A 13,979-nucleotide genomic window follows, 5' to 3' on the forward strand; every position below is an offset into this window, starting at 1 on the left:
GGCGGTGGAAATACACAAATTTTGAGCCAAAACCAAGAAATAATTACTTTTTTCATGATCATTTTTTATCAATCTCTATGTTGAATAAGGACAAAAAGACCTGGTACACCACTAACTAGATTTTATATTTTTTTAATTGCTCTGAAATGTTAAACTCCTGAGCAAAAAATACACTAAATGATTGAAGGGGGTTTATAACATTAAAACAACTTTGAGGTATGTTTCTCATTGGTGTTCCGATGGACTTTTAAGGTGTTCTTTAGCGTTTGACTTCTAGAGGGCATTGTGTTAGAAATCCAACCTTCTTGGGACTCTCTCACTGACAGGAAAGTGATGATAGAACCAGCCTTTGAGCAGCATAATAAATCGCCCATCCCTGGCAATAATAGTGTCCATTAGGGATGTGCTGCTTTTTCCCCCCCCCCCCCCAGGCTGTAAATAAAAGTTATAACCTAATAGGTGGGCGCTGAAGTGGAACGGACAGGAGCTGAGGCATGGAGGCCTTATTACTGCTCATCAGCAATTATAAACAGAATAAAGTGTCCGGGACTTGCACTGATGCAGCAGGAGCTAATAGAGGCTGGGAGATGACACTGTACCATGATCAGATGATGTATGTTGATGGGTTTTTACTATCTCCTCTTATTGCCCATTTCTGTGATGTGTTGTATTATCTGTTCTGTGCTTCCACTATCTATCTGGATGGACAGATTGGTTTCCTCTCCTGCTCAAAGGAGCTTCAGCTCATCTACTCAAGCTTGCTTTTTTGTACATATACTTTGCATTAGTTGCCAGTACTACTTATCTAAGAATCTCCTCAGCATGTTATGATTATTGTCGATTAAAATCCTCCTAATGGTAAGGATCATAATAGTCACATCTGTAAACAAATTTAAGGGCTTGCTGCAGTTGTAGGATTTATTTTCACTATCAACTTGTTCAACTTTACAAAATGGCCCTCATTCTTTAAAAATAGTGGATATGGTCACCTGAACTATTTTTTACACTAAATGCGTCCCATGCATTTTAGACTAAATACGTTTATATCCAGTGTAGTTGGAAAATCAAAAGAGATGGGTTGTGTTTGGGGTCAATATATCAGAAAGTTTGTTAAAAGTCAGCTATAGCTGTGATGATCCTTGCCTTCAAGTTATAAAGACATAAAACTGTTCCTGGGAAGGTCTTTAAGAGCTTGTTAGCATGCAGTAATTGGTAATACTCACAAAAAAAAGGTCTTTCTTGATCTTTTACTTATCACAGTCTAGCACATTTTTGTGCTCTTTACTAAACCATAGTGGGAAAAAAGAATGCCTTGAAATTTAGCCTGTACTTGCTTTAATCTAAAGAGAAGTTCTGCAAGCATCTTCATAGTTCATACATTAATCACTCATGCTGTTTATTTATGAAGAGAATTTTCTTCTGAGTAGTGTAAAAAATACTGCATTCAGAAATGAAAAGGTGTGCAGCAGCATGACTGCATGTGAAAAGAGTGACTCCTATCCTTGTCTATTCAGTACAGCCAGGATAAAATAAATAGATTATTCTTCTGTCATTAGGATGGGAATACTTACATCTGCCTGTTTTAAAGTACACTAAACTGAGATGAATGGAAACTCATCCTTTTCATAGTCGGTATTTGAAATTAACTTTAACACTTGTTTCCCAGGTGTTCCTTTCCTTTGCATTGCTCATAAAATGAGGAAGCTAGGTGGTTGAAGTGGCCAAAGGGACAAAAAATGTAATGTGATTGTGGAAGCCCTATTTCACACATTGTGTAAATGAATTAGAAATACCTAGAGACAGTGTTTTGGAGATGTTTATAAAATGTGCTAGTAATTTCTGTTTAGGAATAAATTATTTTTCTAATCAATCTGTTGAAGTCATTCATTAAGTAATTGCTGGCCTTAAGAAATAAAACCAAATTACTGTTATGGAATAGGATAAGTAGATGGATATGATAATTTACATGCTTATTAATGTTTCCTATTTCATAACATTTTATTCCCCAAACCTGTACTAGCTCAGGTAAATTCTTTTAAGAGCATGTAAGGCGGTTGTATATGATCTCCATGTTACTAATATATCCCTTCTAGTGACAACAGGAAGACCGCAGAGAATTGCTTCTTTCCCATTGTGTGGTGTATCAGTGAATCTTTGTAGTAAGCTACCTCATGCAGAAAGTGGGATTCGGTTTATGCTAGTGTGAGGGGCAGAAATGTATACCAATTTAAGTAGATTTTGATTATACAGGGTCGTGTGGGTTATGAGAAGGGAGCTTTTCTGCCCTTTGGAGGAGGGAAAAAACCAATAGCACAATAGAATAAAAGAGTAATAATTAAAATGTATATGTGGATAGGGAATAAAGGTCTCCTGGCCTGTATAATGTCCCAGCAGATGCTGAGACACACAGCTCTGTACCTCATAATACTCCCAACTACCCAAGATCAGTACCATTTTGTCAGTTCATTCAGAGTTTTTTTATCCTCTTAAATCACCCAAATTCATCATCTTTTATCTTTTGTGCTGTTCAGATTTGCCCTTGAACCCTCCATTCTTACTTCACCAAATAACCCGTTTAAGACTTTTTTTTTGGTTACTTAAGCCAATTCTTCAGCTTTCATTTGTATTTCTCTTGTTGCTGCTCTTGATTCAAATTTTTCATGTTTTCATTTCTATATCCTGAATCCTGTTATGAAAAAAACCCATTCGAAGAACAACTTTGAGGAAAATTGGCTTAAGACAAGAGGACAAGATGATCTCTTGAGAGTAGTTCAACTGAATTGTAAGCTAGTAGGAAAATTATTTTGAATGTCAAGTTAAAGGTGGTACCAGATGATAGGAAAATGTTGGGTTCTAGAGGACTTTCTGCGAGAGAATCATGTGAGCAATCCTGCGTGAGAACAAGAGTGATAAGAGCCTCAGCCAAGCAAGAATGCGATAAGGATGTGACCCTGAATGAGGGGGGAGAAACTCGACGAGACAAACAACCCCCGGAAGGAGTTGGGATGGAAGAGGAAGTTCCACAAGGCAGGAAGCCTGGCAATTTATCCAATCATAAGAAAGTTTAAAGCGTGGGTTAACTGTCCAGTCTTGAGGACTTGTACTGCATGTTGCTCACGTGTGCGGGAGAACATTATAAAAGGGCTTTCTTAGTTGTAATAAACGGGCATTGCTTGATCACATTGGTCGTGTGCGTGCTCAGCTCTTCCACAGGAAAAATAGTAAGCACTGTCTCCAGATTAGCTGTGTTAGGAAGAGTATAGCCAGGAGATCAAGGGAAGAGATTTTTCCGTTCTAGTTGTTGCTGGAACAGGAACCCACAGAGGCTGCAAAATCTTAATCCTTGAAAATTTTTGAACATGGATTGGACCAGCTTTGATGTTTACTCTGCATCCAGCAGGAGTCTGGATTAGGTGACCCCCAGAAATCCCTTCCAACCTCATTGTTTTCAATGACACAAACAGAAAACAAATATGATCTAGGTGATTAAAAGTATTTAGTCTAAGCTCAATAGCATTCATAGCACTTAGGCAAGTGTTTAGTGCCTCAAGCTTTGCAGAGAAGAGCCAGGAGAAGAGACTCTTGGAAAGGTAGGAGAGTTGGGGTGGTTGACGCAAAGCAAAGAGCTGGGAGAACAGTCCTTGCAGCAGGGTTCAGTGACCATGAGTAGGATAAGTGAAGTGTGCTTTGGTAAATAAGATACTCTCTTGTCCTGAAAAACTGCGTGCTGCTGCCCTTATCCCTCTCTCACCACTTTTTCTCTATGGTCTGGTTGGTGAAGTTCTTGCCAGTTACAGAATTGTATGTTTTTAAGATCATTGTCTTTTAAAATTCAGATAGGACCACATCTTTGTATTAAAGTCATAGGGTATTATGACAAAGAATTTGTCCTTCAGTTTGTTGAAACAGAAGGGTAAATATTTTATTCTTTATGTATATTTTGATTAAAAAGAAACAACTTTACCTTGAATATTTTTCTAGTAGTTTCATGCCATGTTTATTTCTCTGAACTATCAGGATCTCTGTGATCAGTTAACTGAGAGCAGGTAAATAGTAATTATTAGAGAATATAGATCTAATAAGCTTACATAGCATTCTGCTCCCCACAGCTCTGAACTCCTTCTTTCATTACCAGCATCCTCCCACAGACTGCTGGAAAGCCACTCCCAAATAACAATTGCATCTCATACCTTTAAATAAATCCTACCTCTGTTCATTTGAAGGGCAAAGAAATTGGGGTTATGTCTTGCATTTTCCACCTACAACCCCTTCCTAAAACTTATGAAAATATATATTGGAACAGGATTGGGGGAGTTTAGGGTTTACTTTCATTTTGATTGGGCTTGCCCAGTAGCAAGACAATATGGATAATAATTGAGATCATTAACTTCAAAATCTGTGAGAACTCTGCTCCTGTAAGCATGAATAATGGAACTGATTTTACCTCGTTGTGTTGCAGTCAGCACCTTGATCTGGTCTGTACAGATCAGATAACTTTCTTACTGGTGTGCTTTAGAAAATGAGACACAGCTTTTTATTGTTTTAAGTTTCTTTCTCACTCCACTGGAGGGTTTTTTTGACAAGTTCAGCATTAAATAACTGGCCTGAAATACATTTAAAAACACATAGCCACTTATATTTGCTTTTTAATACTTTGGGGTTTTTTTTTACTATCTAAAATTAAAACACATGTAACTTGTAGGGAGCAAATCCATGATCCTGGTACTGCTGTACGTTTTGATGTGAGGGCAGTGCCTCAAAGGTTTTATCCGACTCTTGGGGAAGGCCTCTACTCCTACTAATGAGTTCAGTGAGCATTGCACAGCTTTTAAGTAAAAGTTTTGACTATTTTCCATTTAGATATTAATTTTCATAAGGACCTTAGATATATGGAACTAATTTTAGAGTCTCTTGGAAATATGCTTAAGTCTGTTGAGCATACACAGGATAAAGTGTCTCTCCCTACAAAGTGAGGGTTTCGTAAATATTTGTATGTTCACTGAATTGTCATGCAAACAAGTTACCTCTTTTTCCTATTCTTGTTGCAAATTATTTTGTACATAAACTTCAGGGAATAACTAATAAAACTATCATCTTCGGGCAAAAGAGGGTTGAAAAAGAGCTGGATGTACTGTTACATTCTCTCAGTTTCATTGATCTGTTCTACTTCCCCCTATGTGTAGATCTGGTCTTCCGTTCAGATTAGCTTAGATGCTTCCCAAATATCTCCTTTCAAAACAGTAAGAACTGCCAGTAAACCACCCTGACTTTTGATGTATCGTAGACAGCAATCAGGTGTATAGAAATTGTCTTCTTTGCCAGGGCTGCTTGTTTTTTCCTCACAAAAATTACTAGAAAAAGTAACACAATTAAATATAAACTGATTTTTAAGCTCTGTTTAAAATAAATGAATGAAAACCAAGTGTATTTTGAAGATAGGTTAGCTGTAAGTTTCAGAACCTACATTTCAGAACTTACTCTTAATGCATTCAGTATAATTTTTACCAAAGTACAAGAGATTTTTTTTTCCTTAACATTAATCAGATAGTCTCTCATTGCAGGATTTGTATTGGTAATGGCATCACTGAAGTGCTGCAGTTAATGACAAAGAAGTTTTTTGAAAGATAAATACTGAATTATTTTTTTTTTCACTGCTAGCAGGCAAGAGTTCTTTACCATTCCTCTCTGAATCTGTGTCTTAGCCTTGGAAAACCCTTATTACCCCAATGGGCGGAAGGGTGTACAAAGAAAAAACTCAGTGTGTGAATGAAAAATAACAGAGCAAGTAGTTCCTATATAGAACTGGTTTTAGGCTATTAGTTTGAAGAATTACCTTCCTGAATCCGGTATACCATCTGATTGATGAGGACATAGCTGGAGTATACTACTATGATTCTGAAGCAGAGCAGCACTGCTTATTTATGCACTCTTGAGCTGACTAGTGAATATGCAATATTTATAGCATTATCTATTCTTGTTAATCCAATAGTAGAGAATTTCACAAAGCACAAGAGGGCTGTCATTAAAGTCAGCAAAAACAAAACTATGATATTGCTGAATGCTTTTTTATTTCCCATTTTAGCAGTACCAGTGTAAGCTTATTTGTATATGTTTATACATACATATTCATATATGTAAATATATATATTTGAATATTAGCAAGTAGTCTTCAGGTGTTGTGGAATGGCCAGGATATTCATGATTTGCCTTCATAACTTTTTCATCATGTATATTCCTTTGTTACAGCTTTTTATTTCCTCCTTGTGTTTCTGTTCTTCCATTTAGCTAACCGTATTTGTGCATTACTCCTTCACCTACCAATCCTGTTCTGATTATTCAGGCCACTTTACGTTATCATTTGTTCTCCAACTTTAACTGCTGCCAGAATCTGCCTTGTCCCTCTTTCAGCCATAACCCTATGATGCTAAAATACATAATAATGAAGAAATAAGTTCAAATTGACACCTGTAAAATACTTTTTTTGAAAACTAGTGAGTTTAGTGTTGTGGCCTTCTTTCTCTTCTGGCCTTTTCAAGTTTCATTCTTTATAGTAGTCTGAATACATGAAGGGCTTGAGATGCTGTTTGTCAGCTGTTTAAAAAAAGCCAACAACCTAAAACAACTTCTCTTAACATCCTTAGAATAGTATCAAGCTTCTGCAGTGTGTAACCAGTAATCAAGATAACAGGAATTCAGTCTCATGCCTGCACACACTAGCAGTTGCTATCTGAGTATGATTTTGCTGTCAGCAGCTGTTTTTAAAAATGCTTTTCAGCTATTTACCTTTGTAGCAAAAAGATGGACAGCAAGCATCAGGCCAAGTGCTCAGCAGGACTGTCCAACCTGTTCTTTTTACAAACGCATCTGTTGTGGGCTTCAGAGGTTGACAGGCTTGGTCCGTTGGTGTAATTTAGGAAAGGAACCCCATTCACTTAGTTTTCTAAATAAGCAAGGTCCTTCTTTCAGTCAGCCGCAGCCATTGCCTTAGGAAATGTTTCAGCTAATTGAAATGCCCTAAGTTCATCCATTAGAGGAACTGTAGAGGACAGGTGCCTGAATACATTTAAATATGTACTTGTTTGAATCAATTGGGCATATAAGTAAAAATGTTTGAGAAATAAATGAATATTTCCATTAACTAAAGGCATGCTGATATCAGAGAGTATTAGAGGCTGGGGGGGTGGGGTGTGTGTAATAATTCAAGAATTTATCAGTAAGTCAGATGTAGTATAGGAGCCTAAATATGAGATGAAAACTAATTAGCTTTTCACTTAATTTAGCAATAAGAAATATATTGACAAGAAAGGATAATAAGCATTTTCACACTTTTTCTAATTATAACTTAGCTAAAATGCATGCAGTAGCCTATGTAGTTCACTATTTGTCATACAGTTTTCAATGGGCATTTTGTTCATCTGGGTTACTGGCACTAGATTAGTCTCTTCTGTTTCATTAGAGATGGCAGTTAATAGCCTCGCTAAGCTACACTGCAGTACTGTATACTTCCTTTTTGACATGGTAGTACCAACAGTACGGTTTAGAGGAAAACAAAAAAAATCTGAGAGGTACAAAGGAATTAGTGTTTATTTATTTATTTATTTATTTGTTTGTTTGTTTATTTATTTATTTTCCCATCCATGAATCTCAGAATTACAGAATGGCTGAGGGTAGAAGGGGCCTTTGAGGACCATCTGGTCCGACCTCCTTGCTCAAAGCAGGGTCACCTAGAGCAGGCTGGGGCTATGTCCAGTCATGTTTTGAGTACCTCTGAGGATGGGGCCTACACAACACCCATCCCCCCCTGGCAACCTGTACCAGGGTGGGGTCTCCCCTACAGTAAAAAAGTGTTTTCTTATGTGTAAGCAGTATGTTACTAATATTATACGGTCATGTATCATTATGCTCCTACACTTTTCTGTTTTCCTGAAATCATATGCTAGCAGTAATGAACACACACACACACACACACATAATTTTAACTAGAGTGTTAAGTTTTGAAGTTTGGTCATAAGAAACACAAATTAGGTTGATGCATGTAAACCACTGGGTTACCTAAGCAAACAAGGCCCCCATAGATTGTTTTTCCGAATCTCTTGATTTATTTTAATCAGTTTTTACAAAGGTACTGAGATCTTGAACACAGTAATCTCACAAGCAGGTTTTATGAAAATGGGGAGCGTAATACTTGGAGGGGATACATGTGTGACACAGTGCAAATCAGTGTCCCTGTTTGAAGTAACTTGTAGCTGTGGCTGACAGCCCCTCTGTGTCAGGCTAGGTGGCTTTTGGGGAGGGTGACTGGTAGCCAGGGGACCCATCTTGCCTTGCAGCCTGTGTTTCCGCTTGTCCAAATTCAAGTCAGCTGGAGCCTGTAGGTTCTGTTCCTTGCGTTAGCTCATCCACAGCCCTAAATGGTTAGGCGGCATATTTGCGTAAGTGTACTTGGGTGCTATAAGACATGCCGTCTTATAGCCACGTACACAAGTTTTGTGATGCTTTGATGTATTCATATATGTTTTATACCAATGCCTCTTCTCACTATGCTAGTAAAGCACTTGGTACTGCACAAGTTTGATTCTACTCTTCTTCCCTTGCAACACATACATCATGTGTGCCAGCTCATTTTGGGAAAATTAGGCCATGCTATTGTTGAACTCAAAAGTATCACTTAAAGCAATATACATGCTTAATTTAATTTTTTAACTGTTCCTTTAGTGTTCATTTAAAAAAACTCAACAACTTACACCACTGTTTGTAACAGAAGCCTTTTACTTTATCTCTACTGCAAAGGGGGATGGTGAATTTTGCTGGCAGAGTTTGAAACACATCAGTATTTTTTGCATTTGGAATGTCTTACAAGGCATATCTTGCAAGATGTATCTCGGCCAGGCTAAAAGTTGTGGGTTTTTTGTTGTTGTTGTTGTTGTTGTTGATTGGTTGTTTATAGTAATCAGAGCTGGAAACTACTGCTGCATGGTTTTGGTAATTGATGAGAAATAATAACTTCTGCAATTCAACTTCTGGGGGTTCTTTATAGTCTCTAGAGTGAATTCATAGGGAGTATCCTGAGGCAAAGAGGCAGCTGATGGGACTTAAGTTATACAGGGACTATTCCTATGCAGTCTCCCTACTCCACATTGTCTAGGGACAGTGAGTTTTAGTGCAATTGCATTTAAATTCTATGGAGGGGAAAAAAATAAATCAGTGAAATGGTGATGCTAAGGGCACTACGATGATACTAAAAAAGAGATTGCATGGTTAAGGGTTTATGTAAGAATTTTTGAGGTATTTGTAGTATTTTAAGAAAAACTGAGGTGAATTCACAAAATAAATCAATTTGTTATGAGCACTAGTGCTTCCAAAGAGGTGTGCATTTAGGTTTCTGACGCAGCTTTGCATTTATTACTTCATGAGAGGACGAGATGTTCATCTCAGTGTAAATACAGTTTCAAAATAACTCTTGCCAGAGCATTTTACAGCAACAGGGAGGAACTGAGGTGGTCACAGTTGTCAAACTTGGCCTGTAAAATGTTAATCTTGAATTTCTATCTCTTCATTAGTAGTTAGGAAGCAAATGGGGTTTAGAACTACTATGTTAATTGTAGGTTCATTTGAAGTAGAGATGATTTTAAATTATTGTAAATGTGATAGGAAAGCTTTGTAAAGAGGCAGTTTCCTCTAGATGAAATTCCTAATGTATAGTCAACATGCCAGGGAATTAAATAATCCCTCATCTAAAAATAGAATAATGAAGGGAAAAAATCCACCCTAGAAACTGGCAACAAGACATTGCTCAAACTTTAGTTAATCCCTGTTATGTAGTTATTGTCTGTGACTGTGCAAGTTTCTTCATGGACAGAGGTTTTAACAGCTCAAGCTCCTTTTAAAATAGTTTCAGAGAAGATAGCGGTGATGTTTGAGGGTTCATTAATTATTGCTCTTACTGGTGTTTGCACAGGCAGCTGAGATCATAAATGTCATTCTGTCAGTGTGATGGGTTCTTCATGAAAAGAAAAAAAAAACCTGACTGAGTGCCTCGAGAGCTGTCATCAAACAGATTCATCTCATTCTTGAAGCAAGCACAGCAGTAGAGGAGGGCTTCTCTTTCTCTCACTGCTATCCCATGTCTTTCTTCCTTCCTCATTCCCTGTCACATTTTCTCAGCCCACGTCTCTGCTGGGCTTAGAGCTTCCCACCCTCTCCCCAAAATGCCATGAAAGAGCTGTCATGATTGTTAGTGAAGCCATGTGCATACAGCTGCAAACTTCTCCATGGCAGGAGGGTAAGAGAGTGGGATTCAGCGTTGACAGTCCTAACACCATTTGTCTGGAAAATTTTGAGGAGAGAACATGAGTAATGAAGACAAGAGCAGTGACAGTAAAGAATAAATGTGTGTTTCTGTCCAAGACATAACAGAATTTTTAAGATTCTTGTTGTTTCCAGACAAACCTACAGTTTCAATCTGTACAACTCCGCTTGTTGTTTCCAGACAAGCCTACAGTTTCAGTCTTGCTCAGCTGAATTACTTTTGTTCTCTCATTTCACATGGGAATTTGATAGAGTAACCACAATTAGAAGAATCTCCATCATCAGATACAGGTTAGAAGACTCATTTCCTAACTCTGAATTGCAGTGGGAGAGCATCAGTGGCAGTTATTCTGCTGAGCAATTTCTTTATGAAATTTTAGGGATGTCTCATCTCTATTTTTCTTCATTTTTACAGAAAAGTTTTATTATTTTTGATATCTGCAGGTAAAAGGAAAGCTTTTTTTTTTTTTTTTTTTTCCCCTCAGACTGAATCATAGAATACCAGGTTGAAAGGAACCTCAAGATTCATCTGGTCCAATCTTTCTGGCAGAAATATGGGCTAGACAAGATGGCCCAACACCATGTCCAACTGATTCTTAAAAGTGTCCAGTGTTGGGGAATCAACAGCTTCCTTGGGGAGATGGCTGTTTGTTCTCAGTGTGAAAAATTTTCTTCTTGTATTCAGTCAGAGTCTCCCCAGGAGTAACTTGTACCCATTACCTCTCATCTTTTCCATGTGACTCCTTGTAAAAAGGGAGTCTCCGTCTTCTTTCTAGCCACCCTTTAAATACTGGAACATGGTCATAAGGTCTCCCCTAAGACTTCTCCTCTCAAGGTTGAACAAACCCAGTTCTCTCAGCCTTTCCTCACATGACAGGCTTCCCGGTCCTTTGATCATCTTTAGGGCACTTCTCTGGACCCTCTCCAGCCTGTCCACATCTTTTTTTTGTATAGCGGGGACCAGAACTGAACACACCATTCCAGGTGTGGCCTGACAAGCACTGAGTAGAGTGGGATAATGACTTCTTCATTTCTGCTGGTGATGCCATTGTTGACGCAACCCAGCATCCCATTGGCTTCCTTTGTCACTGCAGCACACTGTTCACTCATGTTGAGCTCATGGTCCACCAGGACCCCCAGGTCTTTTTCCAGAGAGCTGCCCCCCAGCCAGGTAGATCCCAGCCTGTGCTGCACTCCTGGATTATGTTTTCCCAGATGCAAGACCTTATGCTTGTCCTTGTTGAAAGGTTCTTGTTAGCCCACTCTTCCAGCCTATCCAGGTCTTCCTGCAGAGTCGCTCTCCCTTCTGAAGTGTCCACTTCCCCACGCAGTTTGGTATCGTCAGCAAACTTCACCAGGGTACTTGTTGGGTATTTGTTGGTTTAGGTGTAATGCTAAAATGCGAGTGTGGAAAATGTTTCTTAAAAGCAAAGCAAGAAGTAATTCTTGTTGCACAAACCACTGTTCTGAGGAAAGCCACTATCAGTCGCTGGCTGAAAGACTCCTCTGTAGCCATTTTTGATTGTTTAATAATTCACACTGAGAATTTTCTCTCGAGTCTAGTTGCAGTACTTCACTCTTTTCCTAGGGTGGGTTTTTTTTCTGCAATCTAGGTAGTAAAGCTATGCATGACAATTTCCTTTTGTTACCAGATCCCTGAAGTTTAATGTTGCAAGATTCTCGGGGGCTGGAAGATTTATTTTGTGTCCTGTATTGCTTGTGTCAGTATTGCGGAAGGCAACATGATCTGTAAGAAATGTATGCAGGACAGAATCTGAAAGTTCTGATTTCTGATCTGGGCTGTCTCCTCGCTCTTTGTACTTGCCCATCAAAAGATGTAAGCACATGTAACTGTTCGTCTGTTTTGTAATGAATATTAGCTTGTGCTCGTGTGTTCAAGGCCCTGTGCAATCAGAGATCAGATAGCTGGTTCTGTCTCTTGGAGTCAGGCTGAGTTTACCTCAATGTTAACACTGTTTCATTTATGGCAAAAAAATAGGCATTTTAAAAGATGAGGTACCTGAATTTAAATTTCTATCGTATTAACCAACTTGTGTTAATATTCAATTAATCATTGCCAATTAGAAGGAAACGTATAATTAAATATTTTAATTATAGGACTACTAGCCTGACTTGGAGTAGCTATTTTTCTCATTAAGGCACATGGCTTCATTAACTGATTAGACACTGGTTGACTCATACACATGAATCCCTTATTTGGACTTTATTATAAGCAGACCACTATGGTTTCCATCGGCTTAATTCAGAATGCCAGATTTGCCTCTGACAACTACCAGAATGGCTTATGTTTCTAGAAGCAAAGGTGTGTGGGAGGTGGCTATTTCAGAATAGCAGTGTGTCTGTTTCTCTGAGTAATGAATAAACTACAAATTGTGTAGCTCCCCATCTTTGGCAGCAAGGTGGGTTGGCACAGATTTCAAGCTGCCTGTAGAAGGGTGCACCCTAGTATATTTAAGGCTAATCTGCTTTCAAATGTCTGTGTGATAGGACTGTTGCCTTGGAGCATGAGTCGCAATCTCTGTTCAGAGAATCGGGCAGTCTGTTCAGAGGATCTTTCTCTTGGATCATCTTCTGCAGAGATTTAATTTAAGATAGGACTAGTTGTTCCATAACTGTTTTAATTCATTATGCACTATTTTAATTTCCTTGTTGAGGCTCCTGCACAGTCAGGCATGCAGAGGTGGAGTGCGTTACATACTGAATATTAGTTTAGGCCCAATAGATGTATTTTTTAAGGTGCAAGTTGTAATCTATGACACTGATCAAAAAGAAGGGTGTATTGAGGCACATGTCAGATAAAATTATTTCAGCTTAATGAAAACTTATCACCTGTATACTGTGCAGAAAGCAGTTCCCTTTCCTGTGAAATGTGAGACGTGGAGACTTTGTACTTATTGAAAAGCCAGGCACATTTTCAGTGTATCTTAAGAGCAGCATGACAGAACTAAAGTAGACCAGTGAGGCACGTTGTGTATTTGTAATGGCTGTAATATTGGAGTCCAACAACTGGCAAAACACTGTAAGACAAGCTCTAAAACATAAGTAGGAAAAGTGGGTTAGTTTATGCTGCATGTGAGGAACCAGGGAAAGTTAATAGAGCATACCCCGGAGGGAGAGGCTGGCAGGTATTCCTAGTCTGACTTCATTAGATATTTGCTCAAGGAAAGTCATGCTGTTGATAAGCAGTGGATCAGATAAGATCACTGAAATAACAAGGATATGGATAATGTTTTAGCCATGGCAGTTATCTTTCCCTGGCTAATCAGGACAGCTAACACAAAGTAGATATGTTTTCTATAAGCACAGGATACCAGGCAGTGGAAACGTAAAATAAAGGTAAAAACATGTTCAACAGGTCACCATCCTGCCAAAAAGATACAGTTACCTTGTTATTTGTTAGATTAATGTACTTCAAAATGGATTCACCTAATGCTTTTCTTTATTCCTTGATCTCCATCTTGCACTAGAATATTACTGTAATCGGTCAGCGGCTTTCAGCAGTTAGTTTCCTTGCAATGCTACTACAAACAATTTCATTTTTAGTACAGTTTGGATTAAATTCATTCGCAGCTTCTATTAAAATAAAAAACAAAAACAACCAAAAACCAGAACTGATTCTGCTATGCACAGGTTTGGGAAGGGAAAATGTT

General features: G+C 38.3%; 1 protein-coding gene across 3 annotated transcripts in view; it reads left to right on the plus strand.

Moving 5' to 3' along the window:
• Positions 1 to 13,979, plus strand: part of ZFAND3 (zinc finger AN1-type containing 3) — a 112,305-nt gene that overhangs the window by 73,196 nt on the left and 25,130 nt on the right. The gene's annotated exons all lie outside the window — the stretch shown is intronic.

The sequence above is a fragment of the Athene cunicularia genome, assembly GCF_003259725.1.
Source record: "Athene cunicularia isolate RWA chromosome 3 unlocalized genomic scaffold, athCun1 chr3_part1, whole genome shotgun sequence".
Taxonomy (NCBI): Eukaryota; Metazoa; Chordata; class Aves; order Strigiformes; family Strigidae; genus Athene; species Athene cunicularia.